Below are 27,068 nucleotides of genomic sequence, written 5' to 3' on the forward strand. Positions count from 1 at the left end.
ATATAAGAAAAAGGTATACTTCCTTCACCATTGTAACTCAAGAACACACGAAAGACTGTTGTATTCCGTGTTTCTAATAGTCGTAGAATTATTAAAAAAATTATGTGCATTACATTTTGAGACTAGAGTATTTTCAGTACTGCTCTCGAAGCTTTTCCTGCGTTATCAGTGACGTGTTCCCCCAGGTGAGATCACCGCTGAAAATTATTCCAAGGTACTTGCATTTGCTTCCATCAAGTATAGTTTCACCCCCTAACGTATAGCCTACGTTATCAAAATAAGTTGAATTTATTATTATATTTTTGGTACCGGTAAAATAAAACTGACCATAATGTCTTGTTACTAAACATTTTTACAGTCACAACATAAAACCCACAAAAAAGAAAACCAAGTCTAATACATTTAATGTTCATATTTTTAGAGAGCTATGATTAAGATATTCCTTAGTTCTACAATACATCAAGTAGCTGTATAATATATTACGCATTTGTTATACATGCTACATAATTTGTTAAATATTTGCATCTGCTTATGACGCTGTACTTTCATAACCTGGATGATAATATTTCCATTTACCATGCTAAAGTGTTCATTATCAGTATAGACTTTAACTTAATAGAAGAGTGACATGCATTAACGTCTGAATATTATTGTTGTTACTATTATTATTATTATTATTATTATTATTATTATTATTAGCAAAAACTATTAAGACTTAAGAAAATCAGTGAGCCTATTCCTAACATAGAGATATTATAGCGAGAAGCTGCATTAAGTCCATAGCAGTTTACGTGTGAAGTGAGCTGTCATGGAACGGGTGTCATCAGCTGCCGCTGATTCGTTGTGGCCGGTTAATACAGCCCAATTGACTATTAAAAAATTGTGAAACAGAATTAAAGAAAATAAAAACAATAATTTAAAAAGCATGAAGTCACCTGTAAAAAAGAAATAGAGTCTTAAATTTCGGACTTCAGAAAAAAAGTCAAAGTTGCTTACTCCTAGCAGTAGTCCTGTACATCCCGTGGGAAACATAGAGCCTTAACGATATCTCGTAAGCGAATTTTGTTTCTAGTCCAGACCTTGATCTCATTCCAGCTCCTTGTTCGGATTTATTCTGAATGAACTCCATTAGGTGATTCTATTTCTTCTCAGGAATTCCAATCAAAATCAGTTTTGGTAATATTACCACCTTCACTCCTCCATAGATGTTCGATCAAATTCCACTTCCTATATTTGACCTCGTTCGAGATTTCGTATTGGTCCAATGGATTCCACATATTTGTATTTTATTAGAGCCTGAAGCTTCGGTCTTCAAAAGAAGTCAAAATAGCTTCCAGACCCCGTAGCTGCTACAGGTTACACAATGATGTAATTCCCGACGAGGATTCATTACCTGACGTGAAGCTGGTTTCTCAGCTATAGTACCAGGGTCAAAAAATTGGTTTAATTGCTACGAATATTGACTACATCTTCTCGGAGCAGGCTACTTACCGTAGTTAACAAAACTGACACTCTGATTTGAGTCGTCATGAAGCATGGTTTGTTATCAAGTCTCGAAACAGATTACTCAGTGTCAGGAATTGAAAACCAAATCTAAGTCGATCAGAAATCCAAGAAAAACATGGTCATAGTTTTCTCTGATGCCATTTGTAAGAAGTACAAATTCAGATCCTCAGAAATAAAAAAATATCACAGTTCACACACACAAAATTTCTCAATCTTCGTAGACTTCAAATTTTACATAACATTTTTCAAATTCTCACTCTTCGAAATCTTCCTATTTTACTAACATTTTTCTTCTTCTCTTTCTTCGTAATATTCTTATTTTCCTTACCTTTTCCCCTCTTCCCCGTCTTCGTATTCTTCCTTTTGCTTCAGCTGTCTTCCTAATTCTCCTACGTTACTTATCTTTTCTTCTCTTCTAAGGTTTCGTAGCATTCTTATTTTACTTAATCTTCATCCTCTTCTCAGTCTCCGTATTATTCTTATCTTACTTACTTTTCCTCTGCCATGTATTGGTATCCTCTTCTCAGTCTTCTTATTTTACTTACCTTATTTCCTGTTCTCAGTCTTCTTATTTTACTTATTTTATATCCTCTTCTTAGTCCTCTTATTTTACTTACTTAATTTCCTCTTCTCATTATTCTTATTTTACTTACCTTATATCCTCTTCTCAGTATTCTTATTTTACTTACCTTATTTCCTCTTCTCAATATTCTTATTTTACTTACCTTATTCCCTCTTCTTAGTATTCTTCTTTTACTTACCTTATTCCCTCTTCTCAGTATTCTTATTTTACTTACCTTATTTCCACTTCTCACTATTATTATTTTACTTATCTTATTTCCTCTTCTCAGTCCTCTTATTTTACTTACCTTATTTCCTCTTCTCAGTCCTCTTATTTTACTTATCTTATTTCCTCTTCTCAGTATTCTTATTTTACTTACCTTATTTCCTCTTCTCAGTATTCTTATTTTACTTACCTCATTTCCTCTTCTCAGTATTCTTATTTTACTTGCCTTATTTCCTCTTCTCAGTAATCTTATTTTACTTACCTCATTTCCTCTTCTCAGTCCTCTTATTTTACTTTCCTTATTTCCTCTTCTCAGTATTCTTATTTTACTTACCTTATATCCTCTTCTCAGTATTCTTATTTTACTTACCTTATTTCCTCTTCTCAGTATTCTTATTTTACTTACCTTATTTCCTCTTCTCAGTCCTCTTAATTTACTTACCTTATTTCCTCTTCTCAGTATTCTTATTTTACTTACCTTATATCCTCTTCTCAGTCCTCTTATTTTACTTACATTATTTCCTCTTATTAGTCCTCTTATTTTACTTACCTTATTTCCTATTGTCAGTCCTCTTATTTTACTTACCTTATTTTCTCTTCTCAGCCTTCTTATTTTACTTACCTTATTTCCTCTTCTCAGTCCTCTTATTTTACTTACATTATTTCCTCTTATTAGTCCTCTTATTTTACTTACCTTATTTCCTATTGTCAGTCCTCTTATTTTACTTACCTTATTTTCTCTTCTCAGTCTTCTTATTTTACTTACCTTATTTCCTCTTCTCAGTATTCTTATTTTACTTACCTTATTTCCTCTTCTCAGTCCTCTTATTCTACTTACCTTATTTCCTCTTCTCAGTATTCTTATTTTACTTACCTTATATCCTCTTCTCAGTCCTCTTATTCTACTTACCTCATTTCCTCTTCTCAGTATTCTTATTTTACTTACCTTATATCCTCTTCTCAGTCCTCTTATTCTACTTACCTCATTTCCTCTTATTAGTCCTCTTATTTCACTTACCTTATATCCTCTTCTCAGTCCTCTTATTTTACTTACATTATTTCCTCTTCTCAGTCCTCTTATTTTACTTACCTTATTTCCTCTTCTCAGTCCTCTTATTTTACTTACCTTATTTCCTCTTCTCAGTCCTCTTATTTTACCTCCCTTATTTCCTCTTCTCAGTCCTCTTATTTTACTTACCTTATTTCCTCTTCGCATTCTTATTATTTTACTTACCTTATTTCCTCTTCTCAGTCTTCTTATTTTACTTACCTTATTTCCTCTTCGCATTCTTATTATTTTACTTACCTTATTTCATCTTTTCAGTCTTCTTATTTTACTTACCTTATTTCCTCTTCTCAGTCCTCTTATTCTACTTACCTTATTTCCTCTTCTCAGTCCACTCATTTTACCTCCCTTATTTCCTCTTCTCAGTCTTCTTATTTTACTTACCTTATTTCCTCTTCTCAGTATTCTTATTTTACTTACCTTATTTCCTCTTCTCAGTCCTCTTATTCTACTTACCTTATTTCCTCTTCTCAGTCCTCTTATTTTACCTCCCTCATTTCCTCTTCTCAGTCTTCTTATTTTACTTACCTTATTTCCTCTTCTCAGTCTTCTTATTTTACTTACCTTATTTCCTCTTCTCAGTCTTCTTATTTTACTTACTTTATTTTCTCTTCTCAGTCCTCTTATTTTACTTACCTTATTTCTCTTCTCAGTATTCTTATTTTACTTACCTTATTTCCTCTTCTCAGTCCTCTTATTTTACTTACCTTATTTCCTCTTCTCAGTCCTCTTATTTTACCTCCCTTATTTCCTCTTCTCAGTCTTCTTATTTTACTTACCTTATTTCCTCTTCGCATTCTTATTATTTTACTTACCTTATTTCCTCTTCTCAGTCTTCTTATTTTACTTACCGTATTTCCTCTTCGCATTCTTATTATTTTACTTACCTTATTTCATGTTTTCAGTCTTCTTATTTTACTTACCTTATTTCCTCTTCTCAGTCTTCTTATTTTACTTACCTTATTTTCTCTTCTCAGTCTTCTTATTTTACCTACCTTAATTCCTCTTCTCAGTATTCTTATTTTACTTACCTCATTTCCTCTTCTGAATCTTCGTAATCTTCTTATTTTACTTACCCTATTTCCTCTTCTCGTTTTTAGTGGTTAGTATATTTATTATTATTCCTCTTCTCAGCCTTCGTATTCCTCTTATTTTACCTATACTATATCCTCTTCCCAATCTTCGTAGTCTTATATTTAACCTTCGTCTTCTACACAATCTTCTATATTCATATTCTTTGGTTGGCCACAGTAAACCTGAAGACAGAGGAATAATTGACACTCAAGTCTTCCTGTAATATCTCTATTTTTTCGTTCATTTTATCTTAATGCTTATACAATGTATCTTTCACTGCCCTTGCACTAGTAGCATGATTGTTTTTTTCGAAGTCAGTGCACATAATCAGATGAGGAGGTCCAGCATCTAAGGAATCCAATTTCCCCCAACTACGGTATCTACATTCCTTCCACAGAGTGAATATTTTCATTCACAGAAATCCAAAAAAGTGAATCTCCTATGTCGTCTCTAATTTTTTTTGGAGGGTTTAAAATACAATATAATTTATTTCATTTTTGTACTTATAAAAACAACTATTTCAAAGTACAAATCATTACAGAAATTGTTGCAACAATTAACGTTAATAGATGTCAGTAATCAAATAACTAAACTTACTTTTTCATTCAGTGGGCCCAAGTAATTTTTTTCTCAATGTGTATTCGCGGGGAATTTGCCTTTTAGTAAGTTAAAAAATACTGCTATTTATCCAGTTTCCTCCAATGTACAATACCTGCTACTAGGTCTCACATAGCTCCTGAGTAATTAATGTATCATTTTCATTTTCTTTTGGATTCAAATTAAGCAAAGACTGAAAATTATTTTTCGATGTATTCTTTTATGCGAGATTCAGTCTGCAAATACTGATCCACTTGGAATTTTTTGTGCAGTTCACCGGTTAATTGATACAATCTTGCTCTTCAAAATACATGAGTGTAGGTAATGATGTGTCTTTATAAATGAAAAAATGGAAAATATATTTATGGATAAATTAAAAAACAATGTGCGAAAACTTATCTTCTCCGAACAAACGTGACAAAATACACATTTTCCGTTTGATATTAAGTCTTCTTTCCTTCAAACCCAGCACTTCAGAAGGTAACTATGTAAACTTTCGTCTTAAGATATCCAGGCTTCGAGATTTCCGACCCAATAGAGCAGTTCACTGGGAAATCCGCATAACGGCGTATTGAGTATAGTGGTAAAGCGTACAGTGGGTGAGGATACTGTAGAATGGGTGACGACAAATACGCAAAGGAAAACGCTCTGGGTTTGAAGGTTCTGACGAATAATTTGGTTTTTATACAAACCCATTTTCAAACTGTGTCTGAAACTATTACACGGTTAGAAAAGTCAGAGCAAGAGATGTCGGAAGCCCTCAAATTAGTTGAGGAAATGACACAGAGAATTAATGAGACACCAAGTACACTGGTTACTGAACGTGTAAAACAGAAGTGGAAATCAATTTTATGTAAAAATAACGGATATGGAACAGTGTGTAACATAAACAGCAAATTAGTGGACATAGAGTCACCCGAGAATAAAGGACTGTCTCTTAGAGGCTGCAATGATGTTACGTTTCTTTCGTTTTGCTCCTATTACGTCGTGCGACGTAGAGCGCAGCTTTTCACAGTACAAACTGTGTTTGGCAAATAACCGAAAAAGATTTACGTTTGGGACACTGAGAATGTATCTTGTAGTACATTGCAATTCGGTACTGTAACTGCACTTCTAAAGATGACCAATAGGATAAATGAAGAAATTAAAATTGCTACATGTTTATTTCCACCATTAACACTGTGTATAATTAAACACAAATGCTTATAAAAGGCAGGAGAATAAATGCTTTTCACATTCTTTTCACATTGCCATTGTGTAATGTACTGTATATTCACTTTCAGAATGTACATATGTGTGTGTTTCCCCATACTACCTTATTCTACTCTAAATAACAACGTTGTTACCTCAACACATCTCTACCTTTCACTACCTGCAGCGAGTCAACAACCTATAGTACATGCATAGTAAACTTATTGTATCGGGTCCCAAGTCTCGAAGCCTGGACATAACGTTAGAGCGCTTTCAGAATAAGAAGGCATATAAGGCGAAGCTAGTTCAGGCCGGGCTATCTCGATTAGCCAGGCGGTGTTTCCTAGTTAAATCGTCGCGAAGTCTCGCTGAAGCGTCGCGTATTAGTTTCTTTCTTGCGCGCACGATATTTATGGCTAGGAATGAATTTTAAGCTGTACCATTCGATAGAGCTACGAATTCTGAATTCAATTCTACAAGAATACCAATTATGTGAACTGGGTCGTGTGTTATCGCTTTAAGTCTAAACAGAAATATCCAACCTACAATATGCAACATAATTTGCTCTGAAGTCCTTCTCTGTAAACAAAGATAGATTCTCTTTATTTTCAAATTCAGACGTGGACTGTTTTCTTTTGTGTGATGTGTAACTTACCGTAACAATGTCTCTTGAAGGTATTGCGAGTTGCTCTGGTGTTTCATCTGTTACACGCAAAAGGTTAGTTCTACACTCACAGGCGAGGAGTATTGCATTTTCTGTATATACTTTTTCTAAAGGACTAGCTTATGATGCAGTGCGTGTCACTTTTTCACAAACAAAGAATCTGACTGCAGAGGCGTGTGGTTTAAAAGTGCATACATTATCTCGTATTCTCGGATAGGGCAAAGAGACAATTCAAATACCTGTATTTACCTCTCCTGGAAAATAACGCAAAACGTGTTAATTATTTGGACGATTTTCAGAATCGTGTATTACTTCATCGTACAATATTTTAAATGAACTATAGTAATAGTATGTGTTAGCAGTGCCATAGTAACCTGGAAAGCAAGGAAAAAGCTGAAAATAACCGCAGATACGATTTTCACTTTTCATTGGAGCATGGTCTAAGACGAAATATTGCTTAAATGTATGAGATATTTAGTTGATATTATAAACATAAACACTCCTGCCTTTTTTTTCGATGAGTTATACGAAGAGTATTAGCAACATTCTTCCTTAAGAGCATCAAAAAACCTTTTTAAGATGAAGCAATTTAATTACATTTCAATTTTAAAATAAATAATGTCATGCTAGAAAGGAGGAGATTTTACAATTCTAAAACTCAATTTCTATTATAAAAACCTCGCGTTATATATACATTTATACGGTTTTCATATTCACTTCTATATAACTACCTTCACTCGTAGACTTATCCTGCCACAGGTCAGAGTGATAGAACATAGAACTCTGGACCGTTAGGTAGATATAAGCTTGAGGGTTCAATTAAATTAGATACGCTTGATTTAACAAAGTAAAAGAAAGTAATCTTCAATTTCAATATGAGTACTGAATTAGGCCTACATATGAACAGATATGCTTATATACTTATAGCCGGATTCTTAGCCAGAATATAGAAACCTGGACCTCTAGATACGTAAAAGTTAGGGAATACAATAAAATTATATAAACTTAATTTGATAGAGAAAAATAAAATAATCTACAGTTTCAGTATGAATACTGAATTCTGTATGAACACATATTATGCTTACGTTGCATAATAGCCAGATTCGTAACCAAATTTATAGAACCCTGGACCCCTAGGTAGGTATAAGATAGAGAATTGAATTAAATTATATAGGCTTCATTTAGCAGAGGAAAAATAAAATACTTTTCAACTTCAATATCAACACTAAATTACGTTTCTACAGACATGTTTACGTTTTATTATCGCTAGGATCGCAGGCTGCCTCTACAAACAAACTGTATCTCATCTTTCCTCTGGAGAAATAAACAATAATAAATTCAGCACTGCTTTACAAGGAAGTCCGAACATTCGGCAAATTTTCTCGGCCTCAATTTTCCAGGAGAGAATTTCCACATGTCAGATAGTGCAATACAATATGCAGCATTCTTTTTTTTTTTTTTTTTTTAATTAAGATATTCTTTGCCTGGATTGTTCAGAGGGAGAATTTAGATACATCTGCGAGAATTCTAAAAGAATTTTCAACAACAGATACCTACTAATGTTACAAATGACATCAGACAATTTATTCTGATAATCTACTACAACATGTAGTAATAATAATAATAATAATAATAATAATGATCATCCGGGCGACAGCCCATGAAGAGCCCAGACCGACCAGCCGGTTCTGGCCTCACATTCACATGCCGAAGCAGAGATGGACAATCACCCAACAACAGTGGAGGTATCGTGTGGTTAGCACGACAATCCCTTCAGCCGTTATAGCTGGCTTTCGCAACCGGATTTCGCTACCTATCGTAAGTCCCAAAGTGCATCACGATGCTGGGTGGGCACCGGTCCCATATACTGGCCGAAATTTCATGAAAAAATTTCTCCTCCCATGAGGACCCGAACCAGCCCGCATTCCGTAACGCGAGTCCTAGGTAAGATGCTTTACACCACTACGCCACGGCGCGGGACCACTACAACATTTAGTAGTACCATTATATTCAAAAGTTTTCTACCGACATAAGAGATGCTTTACTTGCAAAATTGAAATCGAAAATTGCACCTGGAAATTATTTTGTTTCATTATAAAATTTTCGTTTTTACATTGTATATATAAATATATCAGCAGAAGATACTCAATTTTATGTTAAAAGCATCCTTTGCCTTTGACTTCTTGGCAACAGCTCATGTTACTACTCATAGTACACCCAAAGTAACGGGAGGTTATTACGTTGTGGAACGGAGCGCCCCAGCATCGTGATGCACTTTGGGACTTACGATAGGTAGCGAAATCCGGTTGCGAAAGCCAGCTATAACGGCTGAAAGGATTGTCGTGCTAACCACACGATACCTCCACTGTAGTTGGGTGATTGTCCATCAGTGTAGTTTCAGGCGTAATAGATCGACTATTGATCAGATTTTTTGTATCCGACAGATATTGGAGAAAAAATGGGAGTATAAGGGTACAGTACATCAGTTATTCATAGATTTCAAAAAGGCGTATGACTCGGTTAAGAGAGAAGTTTCATAATAATATTCTTTTTGAATTTGGTATTCCTAAGAAACTAGTTCGATTAATTAAGATGCGTCTTAATGAAACTTACAGCAGAGTCCGTATAGGTCAGTTTCTGTCAGATGCTTTTCCAATTCACTGCGGCCTAAAACAGGGAGATGCACTATCACCTTTACTTTTTAACTTCGCTCTAGAGTATGCCATTAGGAAAGTTCAGGATAACAGGCAGGGTTTGGAATTGAACGGGTTACATCAGCTTCTTGTCTATGCGGATGACGTGAATATGTTAGGAGAAAATCCACAAACGATTAGGAAAAACGCGGAAATTCTACTTGAAGCAAGTAAATCCCGAAAAGACTAAGTATATGATTATGTCTCGTGATCAGAATATTGTACGAAATGGAACTATAAAAGTTGGAGATTTATCCTTCGAAGAGGTGGAAAAATTCAAATATCTTGGAGCAACGGTAACAAATATAAATGACACTCGGGAGGAAATTGAACGCAGAATAAATATGGGAAATGCGTGTTATTATTCGGTTGAGAAGCTTTTGTCATCTAGTCTGCTGTCAAAAAATCTGAAAGTTAGAATTTATAAAACAGTTATATTACCGGTTGTTCTTTATGGCTGTGAAACTTGGACTCTCACTATGAGAGAGGAACAGAGATTGAGGGTTTTTGGGAATAAGGTTCTTAGGAAAATATTTGGGGCTAAGAGGGATGAAGTTACAGGAGAATGGAGAAAGTTACACAACGCAGAGCTGCACGCATTATATTCTTCACCTGACATAATTAGGAACATTAAATCCAGACGTTTGAGATGGGTAGGGCACGTAGCACGTATGGGCGAATCCAGAAATGCATATAGAGTGTTAGTTGCGAGGCCAGAGGGGAAAAGACCTTTGGGGAGGCCGAGACGTAGATGGGAAGATAATATTAAAATGGATTTGAGAGAGGTGGGATATGATGGTAGAGACTGGATTTATCTTGCTCAGGATACGGACCAATGGCGGGCTTATGTGAGGGCGGCAATGAACCTCCGGGTTCCTTAAAAGCTAGTAAGTAAGTAAGTAAGTAAGTAAGTATATCTGGTGGCGTGGAAGAGCCTTAATACCACCAGAATAAATAAATTTATTATTATTATTATTATTATTATTATTATTATTATTATTATTATTATTATTATTATTATTATTACTAAGTAGAACAAACGGACAGCTTAAAATACAGGGAGATTATTGTTCTGCGGTACTCCACTCCGTGGCTCGCGCGGCATTTGCCGGTAGCTTATCAGCGTCTGCCTTGCATTTCATACGCGCTCCGTTCCACAACGTAATAACCTCCCGTTACTTTGGGTGTACTGTGAGTAGTAACATGAGCTGTTGCCAAGAATTCAAAGGCAAAGGATGCTTTTAACATAAAATTGAGTATCTTCTGCTGACCTCAGGAAAAAGGAGGAAAGACACTAGTGAAGTGCCTTGTGTGGAGTGTGGCATTGTATGGGGCAGAAACATGGATATTACGACGAAGTGAAGAGAAACGACTGGAAACATTTGAAATGTGGATATGAAGAAGATTGGAGCGTGTGACGAAATAATAATCCTGAAACTGTTGAGGAAGAGAAAAGGAATTTGGCTTTGTCACTGACTAAGAAGAAACTGCGTACCTACTTAAGGATGCACTGGAAGGAATGGTGAACGGGAGAAGAGTTTGGGGCAGAAGAAGATATCAGTTGATAGACATCATTAAGATGTATGGATCATATGCGGAGATTAAAAGCAAGGCTGAAAATAGGGAAGATTCGAGATTGCTGGATTTGCAGTGAAATAGCTACGTTTAGATAGAAAACTATGAATAAATGAATATAGCATTTGCATAGGTAAATAGGACGCACACACATCAAAATCTCACTTTTCAGTAGATGGCACTTAGCCCCTTTTGAATTTTCAGTCTTAAATTGCATATCAATTAAGACTGCAATGCTTTTGTACAAAGTTCTCCAATTTTCTGAAGACTATGTTTGTCTCATTTGCACCACTTGATACAAAATCCTATCAGCAACTGGAAACCTTGATACTTTAGGTTTGTTGATGTCATCTTAACCACCGCCAGATTTCATGCTTCTTGTTACTTTCCGTACCTTCAGAGGGTACGCATCTCGTATGAATTTTATTTTCGCTTTCACCTCGGCAATTCCGAATCCATCCATTTTCATTGTCCTTGCCATGTTTTTGTAAGCCTCTATTCTGGCATCTCTATTTTTTTTTATAAAGATTATAGAGTTCAGATTCCACAAACAGAGGTGTTTATCATATACGTTATCTTTTCGAAACGCAGTGTCTAAACTTGCATGCCAGTAAAGGTTTACACGTGAGAGTTGGTTTTACTAGCGCGCCAATATCTATTGGCGCCAATAAATCCATGCACGTGTAAACCCACCATTATACACAATGAAGGAACAGGTCTCGACCCGCCCGCTCGCTGCAGCCAGCAGCGACTGATAGTTTGTCTTCCACGTCTCGTGCACCGTGTGACAACGTCGTACTGCTGCTAACACTCGATTGGCGTAGGCCATATGCCTTCTTATTCTGAAACCGCGCTAACTTTGACTCTATACACGTGCAACAAATCATCATGAACGAAACACACAAACTGAATAAACGCATGAAAAGCTGACAGTCGGCTTGAATTTTATTGTTAAGACATAAATAAAGTAAAATAAGCCATTATGAAGATGAAAAATGGAAAAGCGACTGGTCAGGAGGAATTCTGACAGAACGTATAAAGAATGGCAGCCGGAAACTATTCGAAATGATTACAGCACTATTTAATAACATTATAAATGGAGAAGAAGTAGCGAAAGAATGGAAAATATCAATAAATATCATCGATACATAAGAAAGGAGATTAAAAAGAAATTGTGAAAATTATAGAGGCATATCGATCACCAATACATTTAGCAGACTTTATGGGCATATATTAACAAAATTAATAGAAGCAGAATATGAAAACATGGAAATGGAAGAACAATCCGGCTTTAGAGCAGGTAGAACATGCACAGATAACATTTTTTGCATAAGTCAAATAATAGAAAAGAAAAAAGCTACTAATAAGGATATAGTAATTTATTTATTTATTTATTTATTTGCTTTCTTGCTTGTTTATTTATTTGTTTATCGTACAAAAGCATACGATAGCGTACCATTAAGCAAATTATGGAAAGTTCTACAGGAATCAACAATTAGTCCAAAATTAATAAAGGCGGTTAAATATTATATGAAGGATCGATATCGAAAATAAAAAGTGGAAATAAAATAACAGAAGGTTTTCAAGTTGCAAAAGGATTAAGACAAGGATGCAGTCTATCTCCAATGCTATTTCAAATAGATCTAGAGAGTACACTAAGAAACTGGAAACTAAAATGTCAACAAATGGGAATACCAATCCACAACAATCATGTGTATTCATTCAATTATGCAGATGACCAAGATCATGATGACATAGAATACATGACAAGAAAATTAAAAGAGGAATACGAACGTTATGGATTGACGATGTACTTATAAGAAAACTAAATATTTATTTATTGGCGAGGAGATAAAACCATTGCAACTAGACAATAGGGAAATTATAGAACCAAGTACGGAATGTGTATATTTAGGGACGAAAATAGATCAATTTGGGAAAAGTAATACAGAAATTGAACGTAGAATTTCCTTAACAAAGAAAACAATTAATGCTCTAAATTCTCTTTGGTGGAACAAACACCTATAACAAGAAACAGGAAACTGCAACTTTATAAAACAGTAATTCAGAGTATTCTTACCTATGGCGCAGAAGTATGGCAAATTTCTACAAGGGAACAAAATAAAATTTTGGCTACAGAAAGGGATGTTTTAAGAAGATTAGCAGGAGAATCAGGAAAAGAAAGCGTAAAAAATAGACAGATAAAAGAAATTATGAAAGTAGAGGAAGAACCAGACATTATTGACGTTGTAGAGAAGAAAAGACTACAATGGTATGGACATGTAAAGAGAATGACAGAGGAACGACTACCACGAAAAATTATGGAATGAGTACCGACAGAAAGAAGGAAAAGAGGTCGTTCAGCAAAGACGTGGATAAAAGCCACACCACAGGTGTTGATGGATAGGGAGGATTGGCGTTTGGTTTCCGGAAGACGGCGTCAGCAGTCATGAAACCGGAAGAAGAAGAAGAAGAAGAAGAAGAAGAAGAAGAAGAAGAAGAAGAAGAAGACATGACATAAATAATCTCATTTCTATTGTTGAAACGGGAGCAGCAACTATAGATTAAATATGCAGAAAAAGGAAAAATTGCGCAGTGGTGCTTAACAATACAGTCTGTGCTATTTAGGTAAACATTGTCGAGAGAGATATGGAAAGAGTGTGCTGAGCTCGCGGTTTATATTTTTACAGACTAAAATACTTATTTTTGTATTAAAGTAGTATAAAATAATATACAAATATATGCTCTTGAATTATAAATATGTCGTATCGTTACAAATATGCTTAAATATGTGCAATAAAATTCTGCATACAAATTCCAAACGAGAAATGCGTTAATGATCTGTCTGCATATCATCAAGTTTAAGGAAAAAAATTTCAAAATCCACAGCCTAGTTATTACGCAACAATGTTACCACACGTGATGTACAAAACAAAACTTTGAGTTGCGTTTTCTATAGGTATGAATTTTAAATAGCTGACCAGTGTTGCCAATTATGCGGCTTTGCCGCTAATTAAGGCGGATTGTAACTATTTTTCGGCGACAATTTCTTTTAACTTTTATATTGCTTAAGTAGGGATTTAGCGACTTTTCCAGCACTCTAAGCGTAAAAATAAAACTTTATCTATTGGTAATAAGTAAGGTTCTGATAAAGTAGCTATATCAGAATAGGCTGTATTGCTGTATAGGTTAGGGCCTTGACTTGCTTCAGACTACGTAAACACTACCCCGTTTCACTAGCTAAAACTCTACCTGCTGGGAAGAGCGCTTCCCACCCCCTATTTAAAACATCAATACAGCCGATAGGAACTGAATGCACTTCGTCACTACTGTCGGCTGGGGGAAACGCGACTAGTTAATGTTTGTAAACAAAACGCACGGACCAAGGATGCCTATCCTGATACAGCTACTTTATCCCAACCTTAGTAATAACCAGGGAACGGATTTATATGGACTAAAAATATATGAAATATGTAAATATATATGTAGTTATTTTTACCAAAATATGGAATTAAATATGGATTTTTACCAAAATATGGAATTAAATATGGACTTAAAATTATAAAAAAATGACTATGTACGTTAAATATTGGTACATTTTAATCAAACTAAACAAAAAATATAATGGACGTACCTTATCTTCCAATGTAGTTTCAACAAAACACAATTTTTATTGTCTGTTACCATAACAATAGGTTACAAACATTTCTTTCAAGTGCTGAAAAGTGAATCTTCTTCTATTGTCTCTGAGGATAGATTTATACTGACTAAAAGAGCGTTCGACGTCACAAGAAGTAACTGGTACATAATTCAATTTCACAATGTCTGCTGGGGATAAGTCCAAGTTAATCTTCACTGTTGATTCACCACTCATCACAGCAACAACCTTTTGTAGTTCTTCATATCCAGGGTTTTTTGAAAGTACAGTGTCCACCTTAGCTCTTACTGCATCTGCAACTTTACCTCTACCACGATTCAGTTGTTCCACAGTACTATTTATAATTTCAAAACTTTCAGATAGTGAAAGGTGCCTATTTTGGAGACTTTTGAGCGTTTTTATGATGCATGAAAATGTATGCTGAATGTGAGCTAAGTCATTCTTCACACTTATGTCACAGGTAACTGTTTTCGCAGTATCAATTGAGACTGCATCTTCAGAGTCCAATGCAAGGAGAACATTGTTAATAGAGTCTATATGTTCGGCATAATATTCAACTGCTTCTAGCCATGTACCCCATCTAGTTAAAATTGGCTTTGGTGGCAATGGAATTTCAGGGTACATTTCTTTCAACACGTTAACTCTACTGGGAGCTTTGAGAAATACTTTTTTCACGGATGAAATCAACAAATCTACTTTAGGGAAATTGTCTCTGACCACTTCTGCCACACGATGAAATGCATGCGCCACACAAGTAAAATGAGTCAATTTAGGATATACAACAGATAATGCTTGTCCAGCTTTGACCATATAAGGGGCAGCATCGCTAATAAAGAATAACACATTATCGTACATAATACCCTTTGGCCACAGGATACCCATAGCTTCGTTGAACAGTTTAACTATAGTTTTGTTATTGCACTTTTCTAGAACATCACAATGTAAAAGAATTCGTTCAGAATATTGTTCACTTAACAAACCGATAACTACATTACCAACAAGTCTACCTTCTTTGTCGGGAGTCTCATCAATGGAAACCCAAATTGAACTATCTTTAATTTCATCTCTTATCTTCTGTATTGTCTCATCGTAGATGGATGGAGCATACGTCTTCCTAAGTGTTGACTCATCCGGGATTGTATGTTGAGTATATTTTTCAAGGAATTCCCTGAAGACCTTATTCTTTAGTTTGTAGAGAGGAATATCAGCAGAGATGAGAGAACGGCATAGGTCGATGTTAAACTCAGATCTTACATTCGATGTTGTTGGTTGTGTTAAAAACAATTGTCTCTGCTTGGAATTTAGTTGTTTGTTGGCCTGATGTTTACTAGTTGTAATGTGTTGTTGCACCAGGAACTTTTGTGTAGATGATACTGCACACTGACACAAATTACAAAATAATATTTTATTGTCAGTTGATAAACCATCTTCTTTAAATTCTGAAATGTAACTTGTTAGTTTTGATTTTAAATTGACTGAATGACGTACTTTTGGCATATTTACCGTCTTTATAGTATGATTTACAAAACTGAACCTATGTGTACTCTGACTGGCATTTAACTGTTGAGCTGCACAACTGAAGTCTGTTAAAAATTTTAAATTAAATTAATACAGTTTTGTAACTTACTTTCCCATTGTTGATAGGACTGCTAATTTTCAAATAACTCTGATGTTAAAGGGATTACTGAACATGTGTTTAAATCTCTATTGTTGAAATGTATTTTTAAAAGTTAATGGAATTTTGTTTTGTTTTATTGTTAAACCTAATATAATATGGACTGTTTTATATGAAATATGGAAAATATATGGAAATTAACGAAAATATGTACTAAACTCTAAAATATGGAAAAATATGGAAAATAAAAGTAGGATTTTTCAACCCTACACATTGTGAAACATAAAGATAATGCAAAATATAAATTATATTAGCTTTATAAGTAAATATGTATTTACATATAAATCCTTTCCCTGGACTAATAACGTTCTAGCGACTTTAGTACTACTATTTGGAAACTTTCTGAAAACTTCAGTAGGCAACACTGTATCAGAATTTAATTAAACATAGGTTACATGTGTCCGAAACCGTTAAGATCATTTGAGGGAGCCCTGTACTTTGCCCCACTGTTTTATTTTTGTACAAACATAGCCACTTTTTTTAACATTTGTAACTAGATAAGCCTATGTATATTTAGTATAGTGCCTTATTGCCATTGAAACAGCCACATTCTTAAACAAGTCGTGGATAGTCTTGAAGGCCCGCGCAGACCGGACGCTATATTATGCAGCTATAGAGGATTCCACGTTAAGAAAATAGCATTGCACATATGGGGGCTGTTCCATCAACTATTTATAAGCGTTTTTCTTGAGAACTGGGAATTAATTAGTTTCCTTTAATTCATAGAACATAATTTCATTGAGATCTAGATCGATTTCGTGTGCTAAAATCGTGTTACAACTCTAAAATTACCATATATTTAATTTACGAATAACGGGGTAACAGCTAAATTGATGGAATAGTCTTTTGCTCCCTTGCCGAACATCGCCGCTGAAAAATTTAACAGATAAGTAGGGGTGGTACAGTTAAGGCTTAGATGTCACTCTGTTAAAACACGTACATTGTCTGCACTTATTTGAAGAAGTATACAATATTTAACTGTCAGCAAAACAACATAGGCATTAGGTATGTATCTTAGGTTCTTGTTTGATTATAGTGTGAAGTTAATAAGGGAAAAAGTGAGCTGTACATAATCCTACATTTGTATTATAAACACTTCTTAACATTTTTAGTAACGGCAAAAGTGTGCTGTACATAATCTTAATTTTGTATTATAAGCGCTCCATAATAGAAATAGACTAGAAATGTTTAGTTTAAATGTAGTTCTGTTTATAAGTATGCATAAGGATGTAATTATTTGACTTATTTGAACTGTTGTATCAGTGAAGCGAGGTGAGTCAGTGAAGTTATGGTTTTACAGTGCAGTGAACAGTTCCGATCAGTGATAATTTATAGCGTCAATGAAATGTGTTCTATAGTGTCAGTGAAATGTGTTACAGAGTGTCAACGAAATGTGTGCTAAAGTGTCAGTGAAATGCGTCATAGTGCCACTACAGGGAATGAGATGAGAGTAAAGTGAAAGACTATTGAAACTTATGTAGGACCTATAGATAATTATGTAGGCTGTATTGTAAAATTAGGTATTTTATTTTATGTTTTATTATTATTGTGTTAAATTGTATTGTGTATTATTATTGTATTGTGTGTAAAATTGTATATGTGTTGTAAAATTGTATTGTGTATTGTAAATTTTATTGTGTATTGGTTATCATTTTATTGTGTATTGTTAATATTGTATATACCACTGCCACCGGGTGCTTGCTCACTTGCAGTGTAAATAAATACATACATAACATGTAATAGCGGAAAACGTGTGTTGCAAATAACATTATGTAACACTATTTTTGTCCTTGGATAGTAAGTGTTATTTCTTGATTCCTTATGTCTAAAACACGCAGAAAATAACAGTTATTGTTAACAAACTTTGTTTTTCTAGTCAGGAGTTTGATACCTTTAAATTCCTCAATTTCACGTATTTCTGTATTTTAAAAGTAGATTAATTTTGATTTCTGTTTTGAAATTAATGTGAAAAACGCTATAGAAGTGACCACAAAAAATTGTAAAAAAAAACCTAAAAAATTGGAAAACACATAGAAGCGACCAAAAGAATTAAAAGTGAATATTTTTCCGAGATTTTTGGCTATATTCAAGTCACTTTCCCGAATAAGTCCCCAAATATAGTCTCCCGACATGTTTTCATTATATTGTCCCTGGTAACAACGTTCAAATTCCAATATATCTTGATGGACGCGCTCGCCTTGCTCCTCAGAATAAGCTCCCATATTTTCCTTGAATTTGGTAAGATGTGCATTAAGAATATAGACTTCCAGTGACATTCTGCAACCCACTCTGCAAAAAGTTTGTACCATAGTTTCAACCAGATTCACATAGTTTTCGGTTTTTTGTAACTTCCCAAGGAACCCTTAACAACTGCAAGAAAACTATTCCATGCCTTTTTCTCCATCTCATTAAGCATCTTGAGGAATTCTGCACACTCCATTATCTTCTTAATCTACGATCCAACGAATACACCAGTTTGATCTTAGCCTCAGACAATTTAGGGAAGAAGTCTCTAAGGTATTTGAAGGCTATTGACTCCTTAGATAAGATTATAGTCTTAAATCTGTATTAGGCCTATAAGCACTTCTTAAATAAAAAAATAACAGTTTTATTATTATTATTATTATTATTATTATTATTATTATTATTATTTTTATTCAAATATTTGGGGTGTACTATAAGCAGTAACATGAGCTGCTGTCAAGAAGTCAAAAGAAGAATAGCAATCGCAAAGGAAGCTTTTAATAGAAAAAGGACCTCTCGAGAAAGAACTAAGGAAGAGACTAGTGAGGTGCTTTGTGTGGAGTGTGGCATTGTATGGGGGCAGAAACATGGATATTGTGATGAAGTGAAGAGAAGCGAATAGAAGCATTTGAAATGTGGATATGGAGAGAGAGGGAGCGTGTGAAATGGACAGACAGATAAGAAACGAAGCTGAGTTGAAAAAAGTGGATAAAGAAAGAATGATGCTGAAGCTGATCAGAAAGAGGAAAAGAAATTGGCTGGGTACTGGTTGAGAAGAAGCTGCCTTCTGAAGGATGCACCGAAAGGAATAGTGAACGGGAGAAGAGTTAGGAGCAGAAGAAGATATCAGATGATAGACGACATTAAAATATATGGATCATATGCGGAGACAAAGAGAAAGGCAGAAAATAGGAAAGACTGGAGAATGCTGGGTTTGCAGTGAAATACTTGCCTTAGGGCAGAACACTATGAATGAATAAATTATTATTATTATTATTATTATTATTATTATTATTATTGGTACTATTATTTGTAATTGTAGAAATTTTTTAGGTGCTTAAAACTGTATTTTAATGCCTACTTTCGCTCATTATGGAGCCTAGTTGAGGTGTCTAAAAGTTGGTTAATGGGCTAAATATCCGAAGTCTAGTTATAATGTATATAAAATATAATGTATGTTTTTGCAGGCATCATTATGGCATTAATAGGTTTTTTTATCATTTCAACTGACTCAACGTATCTATATTGTGCGATAAACTTGCTTAAACACTGTACGTATTAGGAAAAGAGTGAGATAGAGATACTATACCTCACTCGTTCTACTAACGGAGGCATCTTGCGGCAACAGTGTACTAGCCTTGATCCGTAAGACCAATGCTTTTTTCTTAAGGTGGAATAGGCTACTCTATATACTATAATGATATATTATATAGCTAACATTAGTGCAGCATGTGATTATACTTGTATGTTAACCCGCACACCGAAATACATTTGACTCCTGGCAATTTTTACAAAACATAGCATTGGAAATTAATCTGACTGAAATCGGTAATCTTCTGGGGCAATGGTTCACACAAATTTTTTAAGATGCGACCGACTTTTTGGAAATTTCTTTTGCGACCTCCCTCCATTACCTTTCCACTAGCCCTACTTAACCCTATTCCAAAATACAAATTCCTGTCAAGTTGCAAACAACGGTAAAATTTAGGAATAAAAATATGTATAGGACTTTCACGTATTAACTTGAACTAAGTTAGAAATACCTTAGTTGACCAGTTTCGACTTGGGAGCCATCTTCAGAACTGCATGGTCCTTGCGTCTCAAAACCAATGGATACCAGGGTCCAATGTACCGGTACCTGCAAGAGGAGAAATTGAAATATGCAAACCCATTTTCCAATTCTCTTTTGATTTTCAGACTCGCCTTCCTTGCTGATATATTTCGAGCATTTAAAATACTCTGAAAGTAGTTTACAAGACTAAGATATTAACACAATAACAGCGAGATAAAATCGACGTATTTATAAATTTGATTTCTGGTCGATATCACTTAACAAAAATAAATTTGATTCATTCCAGTGCTTTAAAAAAACTCGTGGAAAATTTAGTTACGTAACGTATGATACGATCAAAACCATACTGAATTTGTTTTTGTGGACATGCAATTAAGTTTGCACAATTTGAAACAACTTTTTAGTACGTTCCGGAAGAAACTCAAAACAATTACGACAGTCACAGATGGATACTGATTTGGGTGAAGGTAGAGTATCCACCGGCCACTGAACGAATATCGCACACTTTTATCACTGCCAATGTGGCGCTATAAACCAATTTTCAATACTTTTATCACAGCCACAACACATTTCAATTCTTATTGTACTATTTATATGGAATTATTACTACATTAGCACATTTAATATATTACAAAACATACACTGAACGAACTAAATGTAATTATTATGAAAATCGCCGTATATTCTTCCTGGAATTACGATTCACTTCCACTATATGTCTACCGACACGAGTAGCAGGGTCGGCAATACATGCAAACGAAATGATACTAAACATGAGGAATGTTACTACAGGTATTTGAGCCTAATACTATGTGACAGGTTAGGTTATGTTAGATTATATTAGGTGTGTATTATGTGACAGGTTAGGTTAGATTAGGTGTGTATTATGTGACAGGTTAGGTTAGGTTAGGTATGTAGTATAATTACTATGTTGGCAACACTGAAACCCATTGTTACTTTAACGAAATATGGCCGTATTCTTCATTCAGGCACAACGATTTTTGTATATAAGTAAAGTACATATTTAGGGTTAGGTGGGCTTATAGCTCTCCCAGTATTCACATTAATTTCTACTGATCAGTACTATGAATCCAAGGTATTTTATCAAGTTCTATAGTGACTGGGACATAAGTAACCTTCACCCTGATTTTGTTTTTAGAGAGATGAGTTCAACTGGTTGAAATTAGAAAAAAAAGGAATGTATATATTAGGTAAGGAAAGACTCCTTGAAATATGTAGATTGATGGAATTTTGAAATTTTAGCCTACTTTTTTTTCGCAGAGTTTAGGCAAACCAGTTTTGGATCAAAAGAATGCAAAAATGTCTCTGACTTGCAAAAGAAGTTCTTAAATTTTTTATAGCATTAGCAACTCCGTATGCAAAATAAGGTACTCGTTTATGATTGCCACCAAAAAAAAAAGTGAAGATATCTTCTTGAAATTGAAAATCATACGATATCAGTGTGTGTGTATCCAATACAGAGTCCAGATTTTATAAAGTTATTTATGAAAAACATCCACATTTATCGTATTAATTATTTTTTACTTTATAGCTAGGCTACTGAAACATTTTTTATGTTTAAGTTTATAAATATAACATAAATAAATATTAATAAGGAGTATTTTTGTTTCATTTTTAAATCCTCTCGTGACACCCCTCAGTTCTTTATTCGACCCCACAGAGGGTTGTGCCTATACTTTGTGAACCACTGTTCTAGGGAATAAAAACGCTTCGAAGAATAATAAGTACGGTCATCAATGCAAACAAATAACGTAATTTCACACAACTATGGTCCAATATCTCATCACATTTTAGATTTCTCAATGTAATTTACAAAACAAAACTATTAGAAGAATTTTTTTGTTGATATCAACTTTAGAAAGGCCAGGAATTAATATCAAACACTTTTGTTATTCGAAATGTAGTTGGTATATGGAACATCTTTTCATAAACTGTGGACTATAGTTGTGTTATGAAGTCACAACTATAGTCCATTGAATATATCCTAATATAACTCGCTCATGGACTACAGTTGAAAGGATGTTTTGCAACTGTGTCATACAGCAGTCAATAATTTTTAATATAAAATACAGATTATGCAGAAGACGGTGAGAAAAATTATTTATTTCTTACTTTTAACATAACCGCTGTTCCTTTAAGAAAAAATACAATTTGTATCAAATAATGAAATCAATATAAAACCAAAAAAAATTAAGACAACCATTCTTAATCAAAACCAAACATTCTCAAACAGATACATAATCAGTTTGTTAATTTTTTGTTTAACTCCATAGACCTCCAAGTTCAGGCACATGGAAAAGCTTCCTTTTCGTACTTCGCTACTTTGGCTTGCTGATAGATCGTTTAATATCTTTTAAGGATTGTTTGAAGTATCTTCGAAGGTCTCTTCAATGTCTGACAAGTTCAATGAAGTATCTGATGCCAAGGAATATCCATCTTCACTTTTCACGGTAGAACTCTCTACTGCCTTCCCCTTGCAATAACTTTTGTTTCTGCTTGAGCAAATTGCAATTTTGGAGGTAGATGATAATGCAAAATTTTCATTACCTTCTACTGAAATACGTTTACCTGACTCAACATCAAATTTCTTCTTTCTCCTCTTTATGGATATTCCTTGTTCTATTGCTTGATTCGTTGTCATTTCTATATATTTTATGAATGTGTCTGAAACAGCACTTCCTTCTGGGTTTCTGACGTTAGGATCAGGACATGATGGCACACTTCCTAGAACTTCAACTGCACAAAGAGGAAAGATTCCAACTTTCCTGAATCCAACTGCAAATTTGCTTGCGATATCGGAATACAGTAACTTTATTCCAGAGCTTATTTAACAATGGAGGAAATACATTTTTGGAATCTGTTGGCATGCTTCTTCCATCTGGTGTCCCTTTTCACTCATCAAGTATTTGCCGCCAATGGTATTTCAATTTCGAAAACAAGTTCTGTTTAGTCGTTGCATCAGATCGGTCACATTTGGAGACTGCAAAACCTGTGATAATTCATTCTTATGACGTTCTGAAAAGCATTTTGCCCAACGTCTTCCAGGTAGATTCTTAGTGAATGCTGGTACTTTGCGGTCTTGGCTATCCAGGTAAATTTTCACATTACACCTGAAGTAGAATAAAGTTATCAGAAATCCAAGATTGGACATGGATATAGCGTGTTCGACGAATGCACTAATGCTTTTTTTTCTGAAGACAAGAAGAACCATTGTCAATCAGGTAAGTTTAGTTAATTTTCATGCAGTGCTCTCGGTTTAGGTATTATAGAACTACGAGGTATTTTATAATTTTCTGCGGCTTCCCGCTGCGTCAGTACCTTTTGGTGATATCTTTTATACAAAGATCCATACTTCTGTCATCATATGGCTTATAGGAACTTCCTGCCAACTTTCTACGAAAAATTTTATTAGGTGGCACCACCAGAAGCTATAAAAATATTCTGTAATGTAAGAACCGAAACTAGAAGTCGGAACACAACTATGGTCCACAAAAATGATAGGACCATAGTTGAACTCCAAGTACCATTTTTTATTATTCTTCCAATAAATATGAAAATACATATGCAACTGTAAAAGTATTCATTAAATGTATGTAAATACTAAATTACCTGTCATATAGACCATCAAGAACACAGAAATTCTTGTTGTGGTAACTGATGGCAGAGAAAGTTTCCAGTGGACGAGGTAACATGCAAAACCTAACTCCAATTGACAGTTGACTAGCGACAAAATATGGCAGACAGGATGCGTTTCATAACCCTCACAATATTACTATATATATGCTCTATGCTTTAGTATTTAAATAATCACTGTCACTAGGAACTGAGATATCACTGTTTTCGTGAGCGCGTGTGTTTGGATCATGTAGCTTAGGACCATAGTTGTGTGAAATTACAGTAGCTAATTTTGGAAGCACTTGATGCAAATAATTGCTCTTTGTACAATATTATTATATTATAATTCTGTTGATTTCTATTTCGCATTTATCACACCAGATCAGTGCCCATTTCACCAATGTTACGTCACCACTACTGTTGGCGGTGTCGCGGACATCGTAAAATTACAGGCCTAGCATGCGTGACGTCAGAACAGATGTGCTATGCCTCGCACTCGGGTAGGTTAATTCCTATACCGATACGATTATTTCTTTTAAATAATATGACAAAAATGAAGCAGCAGAGCTCCAGGTATCTAAACTTTAAATAAACACTTTAAAAACAAATTTTAATACAACATAATATGTAATTAAAATATAATAGAAACTCAAATGAATTAGGCCTACGCATCTGGGTATTTTGGCGGTTGTGGGAGAATCTTTGTGCGGGAAATTCATTGTGCCTTATATGTCGTTTTTTCTTTCGTTTCAGTCCACAGTGTTTTTATTAATTATTTTTGGACAATTATTTACCAAAATGAGTGGTCTCCAAATATGGCAGACGTTTCTAACAGTTATTTACTCCAAAGGGTTGTTTTCAATCTCTGATAACGAATTTGAATGACGTCATATGCGTCAGGAATCACACGGACAGCTGAATTGCGGCGAGAGGTGACAGACCAGTAGTGAGTGATTTCATAATCAGAGTGCACGGTGCATCACAGTAGCAATGCGCAAGAAAATCGAGCGTTTTTGGGAGGGGTACATAACAACCTTTTCCGATGCCAAGTACAGTTACGTGAAACTCATAGGAGCCTGCAAAAACGTGGTTTCGTTATTTCCAAGAAAGTCATCTTGTGTGTACCTAATAAGACTGGCATAGCTCGGATGGAATTAATTCCACAGTGGAAAAAGCAAGCAATTCACCCCCTCCCCCGTCACAAGTCTCCGCACACCACGAGATGATAGAAATTAATTTCATTCGAGATTTACCAATCTTATTAAGTACACAGAAGATGCCTTTCTTGGAAATAACGAAACCTCGTTTATTGCAGGCATCTTTTATTTTCACTTAATTGTATCTGGCATTGGAAAGAGTCGTAATGTACCCCTCCGAAAAAGGCTCGATGTTCTTGGGAATTTCTGCTGTGAGTCGCCGTGCACTGTGACTATGAGATCACTCACTACTTGTCTGTCACCTCGAGCCACAGTTCAGCTGTCGTGTGACTCCTGACTCACATGTCACTCAAGTTCGTTATGAGAGATCGGAAACAACCCTGTATATCACTATAGCTTAGTACATTTTTAAATCAAATCAATTTCCATTTCTTCGACTTTCATTTCTAAGAGATTTATAAAATGCAGACATAAGTATGTTTACCAGGTTCGAAATCTGCACGGTGCACAGCACGAATCCACTTTTCTCGTCTTTGTCACAAGGGAAAGCAAATGTTGAAATGGGTCTTTTCTTACTTGGACGGTAATTAGATTTACAACCTGATGCACTATATATTCGCCCATTTTTTTTTAATTACAGCGTGTATCGCTAGCAAAAATGAATGCTGATAACTGAATGTATAATGTTATAAAAGTTCAAATCATTCACATAACCTAAAAATGCTTGCTGCCTTCGTAACAGCAAGCCACCACAACTTAAACAATAATGCGACACTAGTACAAACGTTGCAACACAAAAAAAGGGTATAATGTTTCATTAATGGTTTACATTAACTACATTTATTTTAAAACTTCCAGAAACCGCTTAATGCTTGCTTTTAAATCGCAATTATATCATCATAATGCAAACTCCCACGCTTCTATGTTTACCAAAAGCATACAGTACCTAAGCTGAACTGTCAACGAAATCTGGCCGGAACTTCACGACGGCCCTGGCGGTGTTTTAATATTTATGATGCAAGTTCGTGAAGTGGGTAGTATTTTGACAGGAGTGTAGGTTTGAGAAATGAGGCTTTGCGAGTTTCTCAAATACACTATTGTCAAAATACAACTTCACGAATGTATACCATAGGCCTACAATGTTTTTTCTTCTGTAGCCTCAAATTATTACTTCACGCACACTTTGCTTACTTCACTTTTACTCCCGACCGCGAGCGTTTGCTCATAGGGGATGAATTCATTAATTTGTATTTCTGTTTTATGTACGTAATAGTTTCTTAAGGTATCTTTTTAATGTAAATAAAAAAATTGTTCTTGTTCTTGCTGTTCACGTACTGGTGTTATTACTTAACGCACACTATGCTCACTTCACGCAGTGGTGTTGAAAAGGCTCACTTCACACACTGCTAACAGTGCGTGAAATTGCACTTCACGCACAATCGTAGAAAAAAATATTCATATTGACTTTTATGTGTGTACGGTTAGCCATATCATGTGGACGAACCAGGAATCGTAGATTAGATAGAAATTATGTCATTAAAAGTATATGTACTAAAAAGTTAGTTAACTAAATACATTTGTACGATATAATAGTGTCTTAATAAATCTTACCTTCATTTATTCATAATTCAGTAGATTTATATTTGTATGTAATAAAAAATTCACTATTTTCTACATTTCCACTGAGTTTCTTGTACGTTTCCTGAGTAACAGCAACAATAACTAAGTGAAGTACTTACATTGTTTCCTAGTT

General features: G+C 34.7%; 1 pseudogene; it reads right to left on the minus strand.

The window, feature by feature from the left end:
- Positions 1-27,068, minus strand: part of LOC138702786 (putative nuclease HARBI1) — a 101,863-nt pseudogene that overhangs the window by 50,369 nt on the left and 24,426 nt on the right.

Source organism: Periplaneta americana, chromosome 7 (assembly GCF_040183065.1).
Source record: "Periplaneta americana isolate PAMFEO1 chromosome 7, P.americana_PAMFEO1_priV1, whole genome shotgun sequence".
In the NCBI taxonomy this organism is placed as follows: Eukaryota; Metazoa; Arthropoda; class Insecta; order Blattodea; family Blattidae; genus Periplaneta; species Periplaneta americana.